Genomic DNA, 23,527 nt, shown 5'->3' with positions numbered 1-23,527 from the left:
AACATAGGTCAAGAAGTGGAGCAAGCAACCAGTTGAGAGGTAGTGAACATAGAAAAAAAATCATATAGAGTAAGAAGAAGTCAGGAGGACAAATAGAGAGACAAACAGGAAATAGAAGGGAGGGACATTCCATTTGAAGAGTTTTTTTTAAAAAAATGTCATGGAAAAGGAGAACTTCCTTTTAGGACATCGGCTATGGAGGAAGGTAAGGTAGGTCCTTTCTCTGCCTCACTGAGCTAGCAGGCTTTCACCCCAGCATCTAGCAAATTGGCAAAATCAAATGCTTGAGAATTTATCAAAAAACAAAATAAAACAAAACAAAAAACCCAACAACCTATAAATTATAGCGAAGGAACTTCCATCTGATTCAGTGTTTGGGTGCTAATGTGGAGGGAATGTGAACATCACGTGCTGGGAACGGAGTAAAACACAATTGGGGGACCATTTTCCAAAATGGCAAGAAAGCACAAGGCAAGTGTGGTCACCATTGCGGTGGCTTCTGAAGAGGAACATCTCTTAGGAGTGAGGGGACAGAATCCAGTATGCAAGAGCTGTGAACAGGCAGGCAGGAAGCAGACAACAGGTCCAGAGTCCCCCTGGATGGCTTCCCTTTTTTGATAGCAAAGGACTTCTGTTGGAAGAAATAAGAAATAAAACAAAATTAATTAATGAAACCCAACCATAAGAGAACATGATATTTGCAGGTGGAGGTGAAGGGGTGGGTGTTGATGAGAACCAGGAGCCATGACTTCTGAAAAGAGAGTTGGCAGAAGCACCAGGTTCTCTCCGTCACTATAGTTCTCCTTTGAGGATCAAGGCTGTAGAGTCATGGAGGGACCTCACCAACCTGTGAGTGAGCAGATGACAGGAAGGAGAGGGTGTAAATGAGGGTGAGCTATGCTGAGCTTTGGGGGCTGTGTTTGCAATTTCTTATGAACATTTTATCTGTCTAAGGCCAGCACACGTTAAGGTGACCTTCGCTTAAATTTTGGACAAGATGCCCTATGTTGACATCATCAGGATCTTTAATGGTCACCTAGCTGTTGGAGGCTTTGTCCCAGTACAAACATACTTGCCAGATAGTACTCTGCAGCCCAAGTTGGAGGCATCAACTCCTCCCCAAGTTAGCACACACTCCTCGAGACTTGTTTTCTGTCTCTATTCTTTTTTTTGCAGCTTTACCCTTTAGGTATAATTATTTTCATTGCTTTGTACATGTGCCTAATTTTAAATTATTTTATTAATCGCATTTATTGTTTGTGTGAGTGTATGTATGGAGGGACATGTGTACCACAGTGCATGTGTAGAAGTTGGAGGGCAACTCGTGAGAGTTAATTACCTCCTGCAACCATATGAATCACAGGGATTGAACTCAGATCATCAGGCTTGGGGGCAACTGAGCCATCTTACCAGCCCCACGTGCCTAATTTTTTGAGGGAAATGAGCCAATTCTTTCCTCCCAGTCCAAATCATAATATAAGAGGGTACTTTTTAAATTATTATTATGACAAAACACTTGTGATCAAGACAACATATATTTTTAAGAGTATTTAACTAGGCTTACAGTTTCAGAGGGTGAGAGTCCATGACTGCAGACATGGCAAGAGGAACAACTGAGAACTCACAGTTTGATCCACAGGCAGGAGACAGAGAATGCATGAGGGTGAGAGTCTTTTTAAACCTCAAAGCCCACCAACAGTAACATCCTCCAACCAAACCACAGCTCCCAATCCTTTCCAAACAGTTCCATCAATAGGGGACCAACTATTCTAACACATGTGGTGTGTGATCTTCTAAATTATTGCACCCTCTAATCATAAATGTCTATGTACACCCTTACAGCATCCCTTCACACATTCAATTCATCCAGTCCTCTGCTTTCTGGTTTACCTTATTTACAATGTGCTGGGGGGTTGACCTGTAGGAATACACTGTGGGCAAATTTCCACAGCCCTTCAAGACAAGCAGCATACAGTTCAGATAAAATGCTTCTGCAGTGAACTCTCTAAGCAGTAAATTAACGCCTAACCAAGCAACAAAACACAGACTACATTTTTCAGAAATCTTTGTCACCAGGTGTGGTGCATGGATGAGTTCTAGTCAACAGCTTGCAAGTTGAAGTATCAGGTATAGTCCAGAAATGAATTGGATACAGTCTAAAGCCTGGTTGTGACTTTTCTTCCTCCTCTTCCTTCTCTTCCTCCTCCTCTTCCTCCTTCTATTCCTCCTCCTCCCCTTCCTCCTTCTCTTCCTCCTCCTCCCCTTCCTCCTTCTCTTCCTCCTCCTCCCCTTCCTCCTCCTCCTCTTCCTCCCCTTCCTCCTCCTCCTCTTCCTCCTCCTCCCCTTCCTCCTCCTCTTCCTCCTCCTCCCCTTCCTCCTCCTCTTTCTTCTCCTCTGTTTCCTCTTCCTCCTCTTCCTCCTCCTCCTCTTCCTCCTCCTCCCCTTCCTCCTCCTCCCCTTCCTCCTCCTCCCCTTCCTCCTCCTCCCCTTCCTCCTCCTCCCCTTCCTCCTCCTCCCCTTCCTCCTCCTTCTCTTCCTCTTCTTCCTCCTTTTCCTCCTCATCTTCTTCCTCCTTTTCCTTCTCCTCCTCTTCCTCCTTCTCCTCTTCCTCCTCCTTCTCCTCCTTTTCCTCCTTCTCCTCATCTTCCTTCTCCTCTTCCTCCTCTTCCTCTTCCTTCTTCTCCTCCTCTTCCTCCTCTGACACCTCTCTCTCTCTCTCTCTCTCTCTCTCTCTCTCTCTCTCTCTCTCTCTCTCTGTACTTTACACTGTCTCTTGGAATTAATTTTGACTGTTGGCCATTGTGACCCACGAAGAGCTCAGCGGAAGTCATGTTTGATTAAATTGAGATTCTAGAAGGAGCCTGGATCCTTTAGCGTTCCAGTTGGCTCTACTCAGCTCTGTGCTCCTTCAGCAATACTGTAGAGCCTTGTTGTTTAAGCTTCCGGTATTTCAAGAATTCATTTATGCATATTTATGTTTAACTAAAATAGGAGCTTCCACCCCAAGAATGTTGGAGGCGCTCAGAAGACATAATGGGATTCAGTCTGGTGCCTTGACAAGCTTTCCCTGAGTAGTGACTTTGAGATGACAGTGTTTGCTGTTTGATGAAGTCATGGATGGAGCATCTCAAGGGGGGAAGAGTAGTGTTGAGAAGAATCACGAGGAAGAGTAGGCTGCATGTCACAGGTGCAAGAATCCTGACTTCATCTGAGTAAACCAGGGAAAGACTGGTGGGGCATAAACCTGGAGAAGCCAGCACGGACCAGAATCTCCCTGAGGACAGAGGTATGGTAACAGCACTAAAAGAAAACGGAAGATTCCTGAAGAGTTTCAGAACATCAGGCCATGACTCTAAACTTTCACGCTTATTGTGCATGTTGGAGAGTAGTCACTGCTCAGGGAAGAAGGGCAAGACGACCACCCAGGAACTCACCCTAGCTTTTCCTGCTGTTTGCTCCAGACCCAGAAACTGCAGTGTTAGGCAATTTGAAGTCTCCTGAGAGGGTGGAGCTTGTCTTCCCTGCCCTGAGCTCTCTGTGGAAGGTCAGGAGGATTTCCTTAAGGTACGATTTACCTTTTCCTGTGTTCTGTGAACACTGTCATGTTCAATTGATTGCTCCATAGCGTCCCCGAGACAGTAGAACTGTATTTTACACACTACCGTGTGTTTCAGCCCAGCTCCTTGCTCACAGTTGGTGCGCAATACATATTTATTGATTTAGTTAACGGATGGATGAGTAAACAATGCTTGTATAATTCTCCCCAAAGGAATCCAAAGATGTGAGCAGAACTCGCTGGAAGGCTCCTCAGAGAGTTGTTTGTTTGCTGACTCTGTTGATATTTGTAGCTAAGGCAGCAGAGACAGAAAGACTGCTTGTGATTTTGCAAATTCATTTGCCTGTGCAAACAGGCAAGCTGCAGGCACTTCCTCAGGACTGGGGGACAGAGTGGTGTGACCTCTGCCCTCTGACAGGGTGTCTGAAAACATAGCCTTAGCCCACTTGCTCTTTTGCAACCTGGAACAGCAAAGGTAGGGTGTTGGAAGCCCCGGGAGGCTTTTTACCTCTTTGTCGTGATTCCGGTCTGAGCAACAAGTTTTGTTTACAGTTTTATCTCCCTAATCATTATGGTTGTTTATTCACAAAACAGCAAGACAACTTTCATATAATTTTTTGAGTTGATCATAAGTAAATAGAACCAAATATTTTACCCAAAGCCATGTAATTATTGTCAAGTGAGACTTTCCATAGTGAGTCAGAAACAAAGAAAAGATAGGGCTTCACTCAGATTGTCCATCCAGTCCTACTGTCAGCAGGCCCATGTGACAAAGGGAATCAGGGGCAGGGATGGTCCACAATGTGTCGATTTATCTTCAGAACATCCCCAAATATGCTGAATTGAAAAATTTGAAGACAGCACGTGAATGGTGACATTCGTAGCCTCTCTCTTTTCATCTCTCTTCTCTCCCCACATTTCTGTTAATCCATCTTTTTCAAAGCCAGACTCTTCCCATAAGCCTCTGTTTCCCATAAGGTCCTGTGGATGTGTCTGCAGCAGGGCTGTTTGCACAGGCAAAAAAATTGCAGGGTCGGATGGAGTCTTTCAGTTTGCCCATCAGCAAACACTTGGTAATCATTCAAATGCCTGCTATTTAACTACATTTGTGGCCAGTGCACAGCCTCACCATGCTTGCTCCCTGCTTCGTTACTGCACCTCTTTCTTTCATTTGTGGAGTGAAAAATTCATTCTTCTTGTGTTCATTTGGTTGCTTGTTTGTTTAATTTTGAAGAAACAGAGGGCCCCTTTCCTATGTTTTACAGATAACGTTGTTTCAGTTGATAATATGTGGTGGTTTGGGTGTAAAATGGCCTCCATAGGCTCATGTGTTCTAACATTTGATTCTCAGACGGGGATGCTACTCTGGGAAGCTGTGGAGGCTTTTGTATACAGATTTTAGCAGCCAAATGTCAAGCTATAGGGACAGACCAGAGAGTTAGGCTGGCTTGGCTTTCTGAGTTGGTTTGGCTTTCTAGTCTGGAATGTATCTCCTTATGAGGAGCAAGACCAAACCCTTCTTCCGCTAAGATACTTATATTGTCACAGTGAAGAAATGTATTACATAGTAATGTAGAGTGAAAAATTATAAAGGCCATTTTATGAAATATGTGTAAATTTTTCGCCTTAGACCTTGGGCAGAAAAGCACCTGCGAGCAGGTTTGGGCCCATCTAATTAGTTACAGAGGAGGAGGAGTTACAGGACAAAGGCCTGTTAAGAACATCCCAGAAACTGACTGGCCAAGGGAGGAACTACACCCTGCCCCATGGTACGGCCTACTAGTGTTCAAAAAAGGTAAAACAACCAATCCTGTGCACCCGCGCGAAAGTTCGCTTTTTCCCTACCCCACCCATATATAAGCGCTAGACCCCTGAGCCACGAGGTCAGTCCCTCTATCCCCTATGTGAGATATGGGGATATGGGCTGGCCCAGAGCTCTGATTTAATAAACCACCTCATGTGCTTTACAGCAAGACGGTCTCTCATGTGTCCTTTGGGTGCGTGCTATCCTGTGACTTAAGTGGACCTCCTTTCTGGGGAGTCCCGGACCTTTCAGTAACTGCACAAAACGCACAAGACCATGAAGAAGGAAGTACCCTGGCTCCCACTATGAGGGTGTCTTAGGGTTTTATTGCTTTGCAGAAACATCATGACCAAAGCAACTCTTACAAAGGAAAACATCTAGTTGGAGCTGGCTCACAGTTTCAGAGGTTTAGTCCACTATCATCACGGCAGGAAACACTGGTGCTCTGCAAGCAGACATGGTTCGGGAGGAGCTGAGAGTTCTACATGTTGATCTGCAGACTGTGTGCCACACTAAATCTAACTGGAGCCTATGAGACCTCAGAGTCCACCTCCACAATGACACACATCCTCCAGCAAGACCACCTACTCCTAAAGCCACGCTTTGCGTCTCAGTTAGGGTTTTACTGCTGTGAACAGATATCATGACCAAGTAAAGTCTTATAAAGGACAACACATATTTGGGGCTGGCTTACAGGTTCAGAGGTTCAGTCTATTATCAGGTGGGAAGGTGGGAACATGGCAGCATCTAGGCAGGCATGGTGCAGGAGAAGCTGAGAGTTCTACATCTTCATCTGAAGACTGCTAGCAGAATACTGACTTCCAGGAAGCTAGGGTGAGGGTCTTAAGCCCAAGCCCATAGTGACACACCTATTCCAACAAGGCCACACCTCGTAACAGTGCCACTCCCTGGGCCAACCATATATAAACCATCACACCTTGTAAAAGTGCCCCTCACTAGGGATTAAATTTTCAAACACATGAATCTATGTGGGGTTATCCTGTTCAAACCACCACAGAGGGGTTCCGTTTTGCAGCTTTCAGTTATTCCACTGGGTCTATAGTAGTTGAGACAGTGGCTACCATTAGCCATGAACTACAGCCTTGCTGGCTCCCTGCCCTCCCCCTACCTGATTTCCTTTTTGAGTCAAAACAATGTTGCAGTCTTCAGTTTCTTTTGCATCCTTAACATTCTAGGCTACATTTGTTTCCATAGCATGACATTTCTTAGCACACATAGTGTTGTTTTGCATATTTTATAAGAAGAAAAATCTGTAACACTGTTTTTATTTAAATCACAACAATAGGATTTGTTTAATGTTTCATTGACATAAACTCTATTAATATTTTTATTTACTTTGTGCTGAAGATATGGCTAAATGCCTAAATTACAATGGCCACAGATTTATATGAATCTTCAACTGTTTTCTGATGATGGAATTCAGAGTGTGGGGCCAAAGGCCAGAAGCGTTATGCAGTCAGTATTTCTCAAAGGCGAATTTTCACAGCTAAAGATATTTGACTCAAGTCTAATTTGCTTCATTGATATGTCAGTTAACATTGGGAAATCACTTACTCAATTAGACAACTTCCCAAAGGTTCGAGAGTGATTCAGACAACTTCATGGCTCTAGTGTTGCTCCTGATGCTCGCTGGCTATACTGTAGACAAGCAGCAAGCTTCCAGCCAGTGGTCTCTGCCAGAGAGTCTTGCAGACACACCTGCTGCCCTCTGTGTGAGAGGAAACAGACAGTCTGGGGCTGCGATCAGCACCTGTGAAGGTTGTGGAGGAAATCCTCCTGCCAAAGGGAGTGTGTTAGAGGCCGAGGCTAGGTGCTTTCTCCCTAGGGATGTGCTGCTTCTATACCACACTGAGAGAACGCTGGTTCTAAGCCCATTTTAGTCTGTGCAGACCTATGCCCTCTGCATCCGGCCATTTGCATGCAGTCTGTTTCTCAGCATTCCTCCCACTCACCGTGCCTTCTGCTGGAAAGCAGATCTGCAAGCAGGCGCTGGACTCTGAGGGAACAGGTGGCTGGCAGTGCTGTCTCATTTTTCCTCCCCTTCTGGAAGGCAGTGGAATGTAGATCAGGACTGGATACACTTAGCAATGATGTGCTTTGATTACCAGAGGATCTGTTTGAGGAGAAAAAGAAATAAGTGACCCGGGTACCATGAGTAAAATTAGAAAACACTTCAGTCCTAGGAGAGGTGCCTAGAGGCTGAAAATGGGTCGACCAATGCTGAGTTACATATCTGTGCTGGCAAAAGAAGACAACAGTTAAGCGATTTACTAGGTGCAGGTGTGAAATATTAAGGGCTTCATTTAGTTCTGAAAATCAGGCCATGTAAGAGATCTTGGATGAGGGCTCTATGTTCAGGGGTATTATGACTGACATATGGAAACCTGTCCCCGTTTAATGTGGTCAGCTCTGATGCAGGGGTATGCAGCTATAAAACCAATGTGGTAAAATATTTCATAGCTTTGGGGAAATATTCAAGCAGTCAGCACGTGAAAAATCCAATGCACTCTTTGAGAAGAAGACAAAAACAGATTTAAGTTTTCACACTTTTACTGAGGTCAGGCTGAGGTACATAAACTGCACGTATTTCAGACACACACTTGAGAGGTGTGTCATCTATACACACTCCCAACTCCAGCAACACCAAGGGCTCTGTCTGCTCCTTCATCCTGAAACTTCCCTCCTGCCTCCTCACCACCCCTTTCTCTCTGCCTCTTTACGGCTCTTCTCCAGGACACCACTGTTCAGCCTATTGCTGCCATGACAAGGATGCATTTTCTGGAGTGATGTGTAAGTGGGGTAATAAAACACGCTCTCTGTTGTTGGCTTTGTTTCTTTCCACATAACTACATCAAGATTCATTCATATTTTAGTGGACAATGCTAGTTCATTCCTATGTGTTGCTGATTAGCGTTCCCACGTATGTCTGAACATCTGAGCAGGTGTTGCTGTTCTTTATGTCACATGTGTTAATGTCTCACAGGATGAAGAAGTGCCTTACACTCTTTTTTTTTTTTTTTTTTTTTTTTTTTATCTTTACCAAGTGAGTAAATTTTTCTACAGCAGCAATGTTCTTTTTGATTTAAAAAGATGCTGTGCCGGGCAGTGGTGGTGCACGCCTTTAATCCCAGCACTTGGGAGGCAGAGGCAGGCGGATTTCTGAGTTTGAGGCCAGCCTGGTCTACAGAGTGAGTTCCAGGATAGCCAGGACTACACAGAGAAACCCTGTCTCAAAAAAAACCAAAAAAAAAAAAAATGTTGTATATGGCATTTGTAGCTGTGTGTGTGTGTGTGTGAATGCATGTGCCAATGCATGTGTGATAATATATTAATACATACATGTGTATTTGTGTGCACATGATGTATGTATGTATGTATGTATGTATGTATATGTGTGTGTATTTATGTGTGTGCATGAAGTTGCAATAGGGTTGAATATGTGCATGTGTGTGTGTGTGTGTATGTATGTGTGTGTATAAAAGTGTGTGTGGTGTATGTGTGCATGTCTGGGTATGTGTGTGCATGCTCATTTGGAGACCAGAGGACCACCTTGGATTGATGCCACCTAACTTTTTTGAGATGGTGTCCCTCGCTGGCCTACAACTCCCTGATTTGGCCAGTGAGCCCCAGGGCTCTTCCTGTCTCCCTGTACACCATCCGGCCATATGGAGTCAGAGTGAATTTTCTGGGGTCTGAAGCGCAGAAGCTGCCCTGTTTTCATTTTAAGGACTACACTCTATCAATTACATATGTGATACTCAACACCTTATTGACAAACAGGCCTTGTGTCAGCTGATTTTGTCCACTGAAGTTCTGAGCACACTGGAGGTGGGCAGGACTAAGGTGTGAATTCTGTAGTATGACAGTTCATTGTGACTGTCACATGGGATGAGATGTACATGATAGGTGAACACACCCCTGGGTACGGACAGAAACAAGTAGGAGGAGCCTTTTTGAATGGGCACTTCACTGCTCAACAGGCTGGTTCCCAGAGAGAACCCAAGTGGGAGATATTCTCTTTCCATATCCTGGCCTCCATGAGTAAGCAGCCTCGTTTGCCACAAGCTTCCTCTGTCGTCAAAGGTTCTGGCTCACCCCAAGTCCATAGCAAGGAAGCAAGTGGCTATGGACCAGCTCCTGTGCCTGAATAAGTCCTCCTTTCTTCACGTTTTGAGCTGGTTCTGGTGTGAGCTTCTTGTCCTGCAGTCACTCAAGTCATGTGTGGTCTAACCTAGCCTTGTGGGCAGATGACTGCTCTGAGCCTCACTTCCACAGGTCCCAACCCTTTTGTGTTCTTGTCACATCCCATCAAACTGCTTGCCACCTCCCAACATTCTTTAGGTTAGGAAACCTTGTGTGTGACTTCAGCTTGCCCAACTGGAAGACCAGGGGCAGCTTCCAGCCTCAGCCTCACCCAGGTGAGACCTGAACAGCTGTGCATGTCCATGCCGAGAAGCTGCAGACTGTGCCTTCCCCCTGTCTCCATCCAGGCCTCTCTCCCTGCATGGGATCCTGCACTTGTAGCTGGACTGCAGTTTGCTGCTTGGGTCCCACAGTGCTGTGGAACATTGGGGGTGTTTGGTCTCTGGCTGCCATGTACGGTGTTGCCTTCTTCTGTGCTTTTGGGACTTATAAATATGATGACAAGTCTTTTATCTTTGCATCAAGTTATTGATAACGATGATGATGATGCTCCAAACAGCCCAGGCTAAGACTTGCATACGCCACCTCCTACTGACAACTATTGTAACTCACGACCTGATCATGTGACCCATCCTGTCATATGGTCCCAAACCATAGCCAGTTTTACTTGCTATGCATGAGGGTTAATCCCTTCATCTTTATACCACTATGCAAGGCAGAGGGTAAAATATGGCAGGTATGTACAGCAGGGTATAGTTGAGAGGTAGAAAGAAATTAATATGGGGGGCGGGAGAAGGCAACAAGGATGAGTGTGATTGAATATATTATATGCATTATGAAAAAGTCAGAATGGAACCATTATTGTAATTATTGCTACTAAAATATTTAAATGAGATAAAACTAAATTGAATTAAATGTACATTTGTTAGATAAGATGCCCGCTGAAGTATTTTATTAAAAGTATTCCTGGGCTAGGGAGGTGACTTATGGGTTGAGAGCAGGTCCTGCTATTGCAGGAGATGATCTGGGTTCAGTTCCCAGAACCCAAACAGTGGCTAACAGCTATCTGTTGCTCCAGTCCCAGGAGATCCAATGCCTTCGTCTGGCCTCTGAGTACACTGCACATGTGTGCTGTTCATATGTATGTATGTATGCAAAATATTGATACATAAAAAGTAAACTAAATAAATCTAAAATAAAATTTCTAAGTACTGTCTCCTCTTTAAGAAGTCTAGACTCTGGGAAAGCCCTGCCGTGGCTGACTGGTACCAGGCAATCATGCTTCAGAGCAATGTAAGTCTAGTAAATTTTCCAGGGGAGAAATGCTTTTGCTATCTGTGATTTGTTCCAGCGCCCACTTCCTTCACATTCTCTAATCTTTTCCCTCTCTGTTTTTCCAAAGGTTACAAAGATGATTGGGGGATTTTGCTTCAACTGTTTTCTAGATCCTGGGCCTTGTCTAGTGGCTCCTAGGCTTTCTTGCTTGCTGCACTCATGGATGGCTTGAAACACTGAATCTGACCTGTATCAGGACATCGTTTGTGTGTGTGTGTGTGTGTGTGTGTGTGTGTGTGTGTGTGTGTGAATGACTGAAGAGAAAAAAGTGGGGAAGAAAGGAAGGTAAGTGGGCTTTGTGCTGATGCACCACAGGTGCACCTGGTCCTCCAGAACTTAGTGATGCTGAGGCAGAGACTGGTCAGTTACAGAGCTCAGTGATCTAAGGGTATCCTCCTCTCCCTCATATCCCTATGCCCCCTCTTAATGCCCCAGTGGTCACCCCCCACCCCTGGCTGCTCATGGTTAATGACTGTCTCTACTACTTTCGCTCTGTCTCACAGAATGCCAATGGATGCTCATGGCTTGCATGCCCACCTTGAAGTCTTTGGTGATGGCTTGAAACTTTCAGCATCACCAGACTGAACCCCAGCCTGCCAGCCTTTTATCTCAGAGTATCTTGTTCCTGGGTCACTGGGTCCTTGCAGGGAGGAAGAGGTAGAGTCAGATGTCTGGCATTCAGTGCAGAGGAAGGAGCTCATACCCAGCTCCTTCTCACAGGATGGAGCCTGGGTTTCCATTCACTGGGAGAAACACTCAACAAAGGCCACATTTTTTTTTTTTCTGGCTTCGGCTTGCTTTCAGCCCACATTTATTTCTGACCGTGGTTACCCACCCAATCTGGCATCCATACTTATGTGTGTCTGGACTACGTCATTCCGGATGATAATGGCCTCCAAACAAGAATTGAGTCTACTGCAACTGAATCTCAAATACCCCAAGGTTCTGCTTCTGGAGACCTTCCTGCAGTGTGAACATTCCCCTGGTTAGGTCAGTGAGGAAGCTATGCAACAACAACGCTCTGCTGTTCTCACATTGGGAGATGACAGAACAGAGAAAGCCTCTGCCCTGGATTTCTCTACCCAGCTCCAGCCGAGTCACCATGGCAATACACCTCAAGGTGTATCTATGAGGGCATTTCTAGAGATGTTTAACTGAGGACAGAAGACCTCTGGATGTAAATCACACTGTCCTAGGGTCTGGGGTCCCAGAATGGATAAAAGGAGATGAGCAGAGCCGAGCACTCTCTGTTTCCTAGCTGTGACCGGTAGTTGTAGGGGTGGCTACCCTACACTTCTGCTGTCAGACCCCACTCTGGAATACCTGTTTTATAAGTGCCTTTTGTCTAAATGCTTGAGTCAGCTTTGGCTCTCTTGGTGACTCTACCTAAGTTAGATAACTTTCCCTGGGTGTCTGAATGGAACATCTGCCATTTCTGCAGACTGTAGGACTTCATGACTTATAGAAAGCAGCTGGGTTGGGTGTGTGTTGCTGTGACATAATACCAGAGGCAACTTAAGAGCAGAAAGGGTTTATTTGGGCTCATGGTAGGGAGCAAAAAAGACCTTACCTCATGACAGAAGCAGAAAGAGAAAGCAGTGTGGACAGGGTCCAGACAAATACTATTCAGGGTGTATCCTCCAACCCATCCCACCTCTTCAAGTATCTACCACCTCCCAACAGGGTCACCAGCTACAGGACAAGCTTTGACCAAATGGGGCTTTGTGGACATTCAGATCTAAAATGTTCTAGAAAACCTGTTTGACCCTGGTACTGGTCAGTTACTATTAACTTCTTTGGTGTCCTGTGGTATTGAACAGACACTCAAGAGTCCCTTCAACAAGGCTGCTTGGTTCAGTAGAGTGTCTTAGTTCACAGTTGGAGTCTGAGATGTTGGAGTCTGAGATGTAAATGTACATAGAAGCTGGTTCGGTCTGAATTTTTTAGGGACATTGGCTCCAGACCTTTCTTTGAGCCCCTGGTGTCTCCAGTGCTCCTTGGTGTTCCTCAGTGCTCCTCGGTGCTCCTGGGTGCTCCTTGGCTGGTAACCACCTCATTGCTGCCTCTGCTTTATCACAAGGCATCCTGTGTGGTTCTGCCTGTGCTCCTCCTTCTGTAAGGACATTGGATCTAGGCCAGTCACATGACTTCATCTATTCTGGAGTAAGTCTGTGAAGATGATTCCAAGCACAGCCCTTGAGATAGTTCAGCGGGGAATTGGGGAAGGGTGTTCAGTGCCAATCCTGATGGTCTCAGATGCTCAGTCTCTGGAGCCCCTGTGGAAGGATAGCATTGAACCCCGAGAACTATGTTCTTTCCTCCACTTGCACAGCAGGATGGTCCCATGCCCCCTTCCCTCACACACATGATAAATAAACTCAATGAAAGATTTTTTTTAAAAGACCATACTAAATCTATCCTAAGGGTACACACACTGGAAGTTAGTGCTTAATAACATCACTGGGCATGCAGGGTTCAGCTGGTAGCCGTGTTACATGCTTCATTATGTCTCAGCCATTTTTCTTACAGCTAAGATTAAGCAATTTCAAGGAGGAAGGGTTTGTTTTGGCTCCTGGTTTTAGAGCAGAGTCTATGGTGGCAGGGGTCTGTGTAATGCGTGTTCCATGTCTGCTCCTATTTTAGAGGAATGAGAGGCAGACACACACAGAGTGGTCCTGCACCCAGACCACTTCCAATTTCCAATCTGTTCATTCTAGGACCCCAGCCCATGGATGGTGCAGCTCACATCCTGCAGGTCTTCCTGGCTCTGTGAAGCCCTGGTGAAAACCTCTCTCACACACCCCACCCTGGGCAGAGTAGTTCAGCCATTTAGACCCCAGGAGTGATTTCTCCTTTTTTCCTGGCTTTCACCTCGCTTTGTTACTACAGAACAAGTCCCCTGTTCCCCACACATTTCATTGCTTATTAAACATTGAGGGAAAAAAAAGCATACATCAACTTGATGTCTTTCTGAACAATTACATTTTCAACCTTAAGTATTTAATTTTCCAATCCAATCTAAGATGCTCATTTGACATTTATAAAATATTATTAAATCCTTGGTGAAAGTAACAATTACCAGTGACACCAATCTCCTCCAGGACAATTACCCTGCTCAAGAGAAGGTTTTCAGGTGCAATTAAATAAAATACTAATGTAAAAAAAAATTCTGTCCAATTTCTCATAGGGGTTTACTAAGTTCTGGTGCCTTCTGCTCAGTTTAATTTGTATTTTTTTTCCACAAGAAAATGGGTATGAATACAGGTGATGATGTCTTATTTGTCTCTGAGGGACACTGTGTACAGCTACAGTAGTTCTGAGCACAGTTGGAAGCGGTAAGCACAGACCAGACCATTTTCCAGCAGAGAACGTTCTTGCTGAGGTACTTTGCTTTCTGGTTGTATATTCTGTAAGATTCATAATGTTTTCTGTGCTCTTTTTTTTGGATTCAACAGCCAATAGGAATGAGGACACATTGCTCTGTGAAGGAGTTGGATGGGCTGTTTATAGTGTCACAAACCAGGATCTGGCAGACGTGTCTATGGCTCAAGTAGCTAATAGCAACAGGCACAGATCTGGGCTTTAGGCACAGGAAGTCACGTCCATGCCAGACTGCTATAAGCAACAGAGACAGGCAGGTGCATCAGTCCCCATCTCTGTCTAGCATCAGAGGTGTGTTTGTCACCCTGCTGTGACACAGCCACCAGAGACGAGCGAGCACTCAGACACAGGTTCAAGCCAACAGTCTTTAATAGCCGGCTGGTGACTATACCAAGTGTTTGGAACACAAATGCAATCCTGAACCTTTCTCAGGGTGGGTTTTTAAGCACAGAAACTACAACCTAGGTTAACACAACTCAGTTAGCAAAAACAGTCAAAAGCAGAACTACAGAAGCCAGAAAGTACATTTAGAGATTTTTTTTCTGAACTACAGACTTTGATGGATGGGTGCTGCCCAACCCTACCTACCCTTGAGAGTTGGAGGTGAGACAACCCACCACAACAAGCTTATTTGAATGCTGCTGCAAGTACCTTTAATATTCTCCACCTGTGTCCCATTGGTCTCAGAAAAGCATCACTTCTAAACAGAAGTTTCTGATTGGCTGACATTATTTTTGTCAGCAATCCTTGATCTCTAAGGCAGATGTGCCCACTCTTCCCCCCCCCCCCCGTTTACATAGGGGTGGCTGAAGCCCTTACTCCTAAAGATGAAGTCTTTGTTCTCATTTTGGCAGGCGGTGTTGCCTTCCTGCTGTGTTCCAAGGTCTGATAATACCTCCATCATGGCGTCAGTTGTGCTAAGATCTAGGGACCAACTAAGATGTAGGGGCCTATTACAGGCTCACAGACACTCTGGACCAGGCAAGCAATAGCTATCTTTCAACCAGCAGCCAGAGGAGCAACCCTACTTTCTGCTTATGATAGAGGCCTTATCCATTGTATTCATGGAAAAGAACCAACAGAATGAATATATATTGGAACACACACACACACTTGGAATCTGCTAAAGGCTTGAAAGACTTTGGAATACCTCTGGCCTTTAGTTTATGCTGGGACACAGGGAAGCTGTACTCTCGGTGGTAGTGACACTAAGGACAAGACAGACTCATTCACTAGCGAGAGGTGAAGGCAGGACAGCTTGGTCCTTGGACCTCTTTCTATCTGAGCTTCCAGAAGGTGCTGTTCACCCCAGGGCGGGGCGGTCTGGAAAAGCCTTTACAGACCTGTACAGGTGTGTCTCTTAGTTCAGTCCAAATCTAACCAAGCTGATGGTCAAAAGCAAACATCAAACCAGCTGACTCAAAATCTCCCAACAACCTTGTCTAAGAGACAGCATGGCTGCTTTTATTTGGTTTATTGCTGGCCCCTATTGCTGGCTGTGACTCCACAGGACAGGATCCTTTGCTTCACAGGCTGTTGATGAGGTTGTCAGCCCCTGCAAGGCACATATGCCCAGTGTTAGCACCTCCTAGCTCTTCCTCAAGATAGACAGTTTAAGATAACGGCTCTACTTTGTCTTTCTATTGTGATCAAACACCATAACCAAAAGCAGCTTGGAAATAAAAGACTAACCTGGAGGGAAGTCAGGGCCAAACCTCATGACAGGAACCTCTGGGCAGGAACAGAGACAGAGGCCATGGAGGAGTTGCACTTACTGGTTTGTTTCCAGGCTCACATCCAACTACCTTTCTTATAGCTTCAAGGACCACATGTCCAAGTATGGCTACATCCTCAGTGGCCTGAACCCTCACACATCAATTATTAATGAAGAAAACATCCACCTAGAGGACAACCTCGGTCCATCAAAAACCATGGCCTTTTTGCTATAGAGGTTCTCTCTTCCCAGAAGACCCCAAGCTTGTGTTGGTCCGGTTGACAAAACAATGTAACACCTCAGTGTTGGGAAGAGAGTAATAAACAAGTGCTTCTCCTCACAGTTGCCCAGTGATGAGGAATCTACCCCAAAGTAGAAAGATAAAGGCCAGCATCCACATGCTAACTAGGCCTGTGTCCATACTGCCTGTTGTGCATGGGTGTAAGTCCCTCAACCCTGACCAAAGCTTCTCCACAGCTTTCCTGCCTCCCCTTGTCCTACCAGTCAGTCACATGACACACACTCACGTTCATCAAACTGGAGGATCATCCACAGCCATTCCATCTACACGGTCTACAGTTCATTTCCATGGCTGATTGGAAAAGGTCTTGTTGCATCATTACTGGAAGGAGGGTGGTAGCAAGAGCGTTGTGTGCATTTTCAGAGCTGGAACTAAAAGCAGAGAGGACACAGGAGGCCTAGCTGAACCCTGAGCCCCGAGCCCCGAGCCCCGAGCCCCGAGCCCCGAGCCCCGAGCCCCGAGCCCCGAGTCCTGAGCCTTCTTTATTTCTTCTTTATCTTCTTTATTTCTCACACTGTGATACAGAAACTTGCTTTCTTACCTTAGCAGATGTGGGTGATGCTCTCCAAGCAGCTAGCACCCAGAATCCAGAGCAGACCTACTTTGTTAGGCAACTGCCAACCTCATTGTCACTTATAGTTGAGGTTAAGGTACGGTCTTTTCGTTATTTATTATAATGTTAAGTGTGGGCTTTTAAGTCTTGGTTGTCTTAGAGATGAGAGAGTTTGTATGTATATCTTGGCCTGAATTTTTTTTTTTTTTTTTTGAAAATAAAAATGTCAATGGTCGATAGCTGGGTAGAAGAGATATAGGTGGGTTTAGGATTTTGGGGCTTGTGGGTCAGAGAGGAAGCAGGAAGGGAAAAGAATGGAGCAGGAGGAAGAAGCCATCATGGGTTAGGAGTCAAGAGAACATGCCCCCCGAGGGCTGACCAATTAGAGCTAAAAGTAGCCCAGATAAAACATAATAAATAATTACTTAGGGTTATTGATAAGAAAATAGATTCTAATAGCATGGAGGGAAGGGAGATGCCCAGCTTCTGTACTGTTGAAGGCTTATTGTAAACAAAAAGGTTGTGTGAGGTTTTTGTTTTTTTGTTTTTTTGTTTTTGTTTTTTTCTATCTGGGAACTAAATGGTCTAAGGCAGGATAGAAACCCAGGGTCAGGATTAAATATTTCTACAACATTCATACATTGTTTCTTCCTAAGAACATTTTCTATGCCTGTCTTGCCGTGGGCACAGACACACGACACACGTGTGTATGTGACTGTAGGTGTACATTTGGCACAGTGCACATGTGGAGGCTGGAGGACATCTTCCAGTACTGATCCTTGCCTTCCGCCTTGTTTGTCTAATGACTGTGCCATGCTGGTTGCTCTGTGAGCTTCTGGGGATGCTCCTGACTCCACCTCCTATCACCATGTAGGGACACAGGCATTGCAGACATCCATACCCATCTTCCTTTCATGTGGGGATTTGAACTTGGGTCCTAGGGCTTTTGCAGCAAGGGCCTTTATCCAGTGAGCCATTGCCACCTCCCTGGCTGGCTTTCTTTTTCTTTTTTTTTATGTGAAGAAATTCATCAGGGCAATAGTCTGTAGGACACATGACAAAAATGACAGCCATGTGCTCTGATAATGGCTCTCTCATGTCTTTCCTGAGCTCACTATGGGGAAATGTGGTCTCTGTGTGCCCATTTTCTTACAATAACTTCTTATAAGAAACTGGCCAGCAAATTGTCTCACACACAACAATGTCTTTCTTCTTAGGGACTTGGTTTGTAGAGGTCAAGTTTCTAACATCCTTGATCTCAAAGTATCCCTGACAATGAGTGTCAACCCGGCACCAGCTTCTGAAGTTTCCAAGTGCAAAGCTCTGATGAGCGCAGTATGCATTGCCCTTCACTGTGGCTGCTCATGAAAATGTTTTCAGTTCCCAGGGTAACCGGTTATGTATTCTAGGAGAGTATTGTGTGATCAGTAATATCTTCTCCAGAGAGCCTTTAAATGCTAATTAATTAGATAATGCATCCTTGCCATACCATAAGGTCTAATTCACAGTTGGATCTGGTATATGGTGCTGGAGAAATATCTCCCAAGACACAGCACAGGTTTCCAGAGAGCCACTAGTAAAAAGAAGCCCTCCTCTGTGGCCCTAATGAGACCAGCAGAGGAGCAGAAGCACAAGGCAAACTATTTGCAAATCAATCAAATGGTCCCAAGGTTTTCATCCGGGAGTGATTTCACAGAGGGAGGAAGAATCTCTTACCATTGGTCATTGCAACTGTATGAGGATCCATGCTGAGATCCTTGCAGAAGCATGCTGTTGATTAATTGGCTTTCCACACATGTGAGAAATACAAACTTAGTAGCTGAAGGTTCTTCCAGGAGCTGGAGAGCCAGCAGAGGGTGAGGCACAGGTCCTCTGGGCATAGGGTTTGTCTAGTCAGGGCAGCATGGGAGTAGCACTTTCATCCCCGTGCATCTCAGATGATGTGCTCCTGTGTCCCAGCTCTCTCTTTAAGAGCAGGTCCCTAGGTGCGAAGTCTTGGAGTGCAGATAGGGTGTTGTAGGCTCATAGTTGAGACCCTCTCTGGGACTCACCTCAGCTGAGCAGACTATCTGGAGGTGTGTTGGTGTGAGTGGCCTCCCATGACACCGACACCAGGCTTCCATGTTTCTTTGGAGAGGTGTCTTGCTTCACCACGACTGAACACCCAGAATGTCACTCTGTAGAGTCTCTCGGTTCCTGCTGTGTATGTGGCTGGTTCCTATCCCTTCCTTGTTTCATACATGCAACCCTTCCCTAGATAGGTCAGACCAGGGATGGAAGAAGAGATGAAGACCAAGTCTGAAGAGGCACCTTGGGCGTGCAGTCAAACTGAGAGTCCTCAAGGACCTCACTAGGGAAAGACTGTGATTCTTTAACGGGAATCCACGGCTACTTCCATGGTCCGGGGGAAAGATAGTATCTAAGGGTCCCAGCTACTCAAGTCCATTGATCCAGGGGTCTTCACCCCAATTGTCAGGGTCCCGTTGTTTTAACGTGTATCCTGAGCATGGCATGACCGAGCTGCTGGGGTTGGAAATAGGACTCAGCAGTTTCCCCACAGCTCCTCCTGCTCCCTGCCTGAGAGGAAGGTCACCTCTGAAATTTGACAAGGAGTGTAACTGTCAGCTTAGGTTACTCAACAAAGTGCCATAGTTAGATGCCTCCCATGAAAATGCCTTCTCAGTATGGAGGCTGGGAGTCCAGACACGATGCGATGCTGACCAGCTGCCTCAGGAAGTTTTCCTGATGGCTTGCAGATCACAGCCTCCCTCAGTGTTCTGAGAAAGAGAGAGTGAGACCTGCAGGATCCCTCTCCCTCTGGGGTAGAGACACTGATCTCATCGTATGATAGACAGAGCCTTAGCGTCATGACCACAGCGATACCCAGTTCCGTCACATAAGCTGGCACGAATTCCTTCTGTGAAGGGGGGGGGGGGGGCACATTCAATGCACAGCAGAAGCCCTCTGATGTCTACTCTCAGGAATTTTCTTTCAGTCTCCCTGGGGCCTGAGTCCCACCCAGTCTTTATTCTGTGGCTATGTGGATCCCTCCTGGCAGAAGGGCTGCCTATGTACCCCTGGCTTATATTTATCAGCTGTTAGCATAGAATCCTCCCTTCAGTTCTCAAAACTCAACTATCTCTAGACGTGTCAAGTATTCAGTTGGAAGCAAAGTTCAATGTTGTACAGGTCATCACATCAATAGCCTCTGCAGGGAACACCAGGTTACACAGTCCTGAAATCCCTGTTATCCTGTGGTCTACATGCCCCACAATCCCTACAGTGCCTCAGTTACATCACTAGCTGCGGTGCGTCTCACTACATAACCTGGGCTCACCTCAGAGCCCTAGAACTTTTGCCACAGCCTCCTGAAATATGACATAACAGGCATGCTCGACCATGCTCAGCTGGGGCCAAGGTGTTCTCTCTCTCTCTCTCTCTCTCTCTCTCTCTCTCTCTCTCTCTCTCCCCTTCCTCCCTCTCTCTCTCCCCTCCCTCTCCCCCGTGTGTGTGTCTTTGTGTGCATGTGTGACCACAGGTCAATGGTGGGTGTCTATTTTAACATCTTTCCACTTTATTTTTTGTGATAACCTTTCACTGAGCCTGAGAACTCACCAATTTTGCCAGGATAGCTTTAGGAATTCCCCGTTTCCCTTTCCAAGGGCTGGAATTACAGACGACTGGCTATTTTATGTCTTACCAACTGGACAATCTTCTTAGCCAGAAGTTTTGTGTATTCATACGTCACAGAGAAAGGTCCCCGTGAGTGATGCTATGTATGAGTGATAGCTCCTGAATGATGGCCTCACATAATTGAGCTTGAAAGGTTAAAAAGATGCCAGCAATAGGAACAGCCATGTTACCAACAGCTCTGTGGACACCCTAGGGAATTCTGTCCCGACATCTTCAGCTGCTGACTCTGAGCCTGGAATCCCCTTTTCAAGGGACCCCGAGGAGGATTCCTCTCCATTTTCATGTGGGACTTATGCTCTCTCCATTCATCATGTGTATCTATCCATCTGTGTCCATCTGTGTGCCTGTCTGTCCATCACCCATCCACCCTTGCACCCATCCATCATCCATGCATCCATCCTTTCATTATCTGTCCATCCATTGTTGTCTGTCTTTCCATCTGCCCATCCATCTGTCCACCCATTCATCCATGTTATTCTTTGTGCTCAGACTTAGAAGTATATAATCCACACCCTAGGGGAGCAGAGGAACTGGCCCTGCTACTCAGCTACAAATGAAGATACATCACAGGGCATGGACGATAGGAAGGTGCTGTCCCCCTTGGAGGCTTGTTGGAGTCCTGAGAGACTCCTATATAGCAGGCAGAGCCCGTGCCAGTTATGAAAAAGCCAGGTCTTTTGTTTAAACAATGTCTCCATATACTTAGGTATACTTAGGGTGGGCGAGCAGGAGCACATCAGTGTGAATGAGCAGGAGCACATGAGGGTGGGCGAGCAGGAGCACATGAGGGTGGGTGAGCAGGAGCACATGAGAGTGGGTAAGTGGGAGCACATGAGGGTGGGCAAGCAGGAGCACATCAGTGTGAATGAGCAGGAACACATGAGGGTGGGTAAGCGGGAGCACAGAGACCTGGAGATGAACTTGCAATAGGCAACAAAATCCAGGCCAGGATTTAAAAGAAGTAACACTCAATTATTTCATTTGCTCTTCTGCTACCAGAATATTGAAAATCATAACAGTCCGTGCAGATGAGAGTTCTGCAAAAACTTTCTCACCCATGTGGGGGTCTCCAAATCGACCAAACCTTTTGACATCAGATAAACATATCCTTTGGTCCCATGGTGGCTTCTCAGATCTTGTTTCTAAACAGGAAGAAAGCACAGTGAAGACCCACAGCTAATGGTCTTGGGAAAATTTGTCATACTACAGAGTTTAGTACAATGATAATATTGAAATAATACCCTGCTTTCAAAGCAGTATCAAACCCAAAGCACAGGAGGGCGTAGGAAAAGTACTAAATCCACGTGACATATCGGTGTCAACATGGAACCCTTGTGTTCTCATAGATACAATATATCTGTGCACCACACAAGTCCCAGTGTGACAGTTTCTGGAACCTTCTTGGTAAGATATGAGTGTGAGCTAATTAGCATTAGCCAGCTCTTTGCCATGCCTACCTCGTGTATGACGGTTACATGTATGTTACATGTATGTTTTGCTCCAGTGCAACAGAAGGACCTTCCCTGGGGTTGAAAATCTCAGGGACTCTGTCTCTTCTTACTCACTGAGGTGAGTTTTTGCCCCACAGGCAGAAGGATATGATTGTCCTGGAAAAATTGGAGAGGATCAAAATTCCTCTGAGGCTTTGCTGTGTGGAGGTCTGTGATTTGCTTTGCAAAAGAGCTGCACAGGAAAGTGTCCGGGGTGCCTCTGTGGGAGATGTGCCCAGCCAGCCAGGCCTGCTGCTCCAAAGAGGGCATCTGCAGATCCTTACTCTGCTTCTGTAAGGGGCGAGGAGTGATGTGAAAATGGTTACTGCTGGCTGGGTCCAGGGTGATCTATCCATGCCTGTCTCCCCGACCCCAGAAATTCTTTACTTGTGAGGTTCCTTTAATCCTTCCTCCCTTCCCCACTCAGGCCCTCTAGCAAGGTTTTGGTTTTCTGGAGAATGTGAGTGGGCTTGTCCTGGCAACTCCGTGGTGAAGGTGCTGGAATTTGTTTGTGTGGACTCTTCCGTCCCTACTGAAGGTTCTTTGTGTTGGACAGCATTGGCTGGAACAGCTCATGCTTAGCAAGGCCCACCTTAAACAGCTTTGGTGGCTAAGCTGCTTTTGAGCACTTACCTTTCAGGCCTTGGTGATGCCGCGGGATGATGTGTGCAGCACAGAACACAGGTGCCCAAAACACTCGAGTTTCCTTCTTTCTTCTTTTTCCTGTGTCACAGACAGGACGTGGGAATGCCAGCCACTGAACCTGGGGATGGAAGAGGCAGGAAAGTGAAGCACTTTATTGTTCTGGGAGTTAGTTTTACACTGTGGTGAGGCAGGGATGTGAACAGCAGCAGCCCTGAGAAGGGAGCTGGATTTGAAGCAAGAACGAGGGGGCCCTGCGTGCTGCCACCCCTTCCTTTGGCACCTTGACGAATTCACCCCCAGTTTCGAGGCACATGAATGCAAAGCATGCCTGGTGCTCTACATTGGTTTTGGTTTGTGCTGCATTTGCAGAGACTTCTCTGTGATGACAGAGACGGGGTTTTCCCTAATGAGATGCTGGCCACCAGCTTGAATTCTGTGCCTCTTGATTTTGCAAGGCCAAGCATCACTTGAGCCTGACACAAATAGACCAGGCAAGCCCCACTTCCGCTCAGGACTCAGCCTGAGAGTAACACATGCTCCCCGGATGGAGCAAAGAGACAGAGTCAGCTATTTCCACCCTTAGATTTGGAAGGGATGGGGAATCTGAAGTCCTTTCTGGGCTGGCATTGCTGTGTGTGGCCTCGGCTCTTTCTCCTCTAGGCTCAGGTGTGAAGAGGAGATATGATCCCTGTGCTCTGCATGGCAGCAGTGCCATCATCCAGCGAGTGTCCCTGGGCTTAGAGAGGGTACAGCAGGAACAGACAGGGACACAATGAACCTGGTTGTCCTAGGAGGGCACAAACCTTGCCAGGCTGGGGCAAGATGGCATAGATGCCCTGCCTGTCGCCCCGGGGGAGGCCCAGGCTTTATCTGAGTCTCTCCCTTCCTCCT

The 23,527-nt window shown here is 46.2% G+C and overlaps 1 long non-coding RNA gene across 1 annotated transcript in view; it reads left to right on the top strand.

Annotated features, from left to right (window-relative positions):
* The first annotated feature begins 3,792 nt into the window (after positions 1-3,792).
* The window catches only part of LOC143434636 (uncharacterized), a 32,380-nt gene continuing 12,645 nt past the window's right edge, over positions 3,793-23,527 (top strand). The window contains exon 1 of the long non-coding RNA XR_013104254.1: positions 3,793-4,031. This is a non-coding gene — a long non-coding RNA (uncharacterized LOC143434636). The remainder of the gene's footprint in view (positions 4,032-23,527) is intronic.

This window comes from Arvicanthis niloticus, chromosome 16, assembly GCF_011762505.2.
Source record: "Arvicanthis niloticus isolate mArvNil1 chromosome 16, mArvNil1.pat.X, whole genome shotgun sequence".
Classification (NCBI taxonomy): domain Eukaryota; kingdom Metazoa; phylum Chordata; class Mammalia; order Rodentia; family Muridae; genus Arvicanthis; species Arvicanthis niloticus.
Note: the sequence above shows the minus strand (reverse complement) of the source record. Positions and strands in the feature narration are given on the sequence as shown.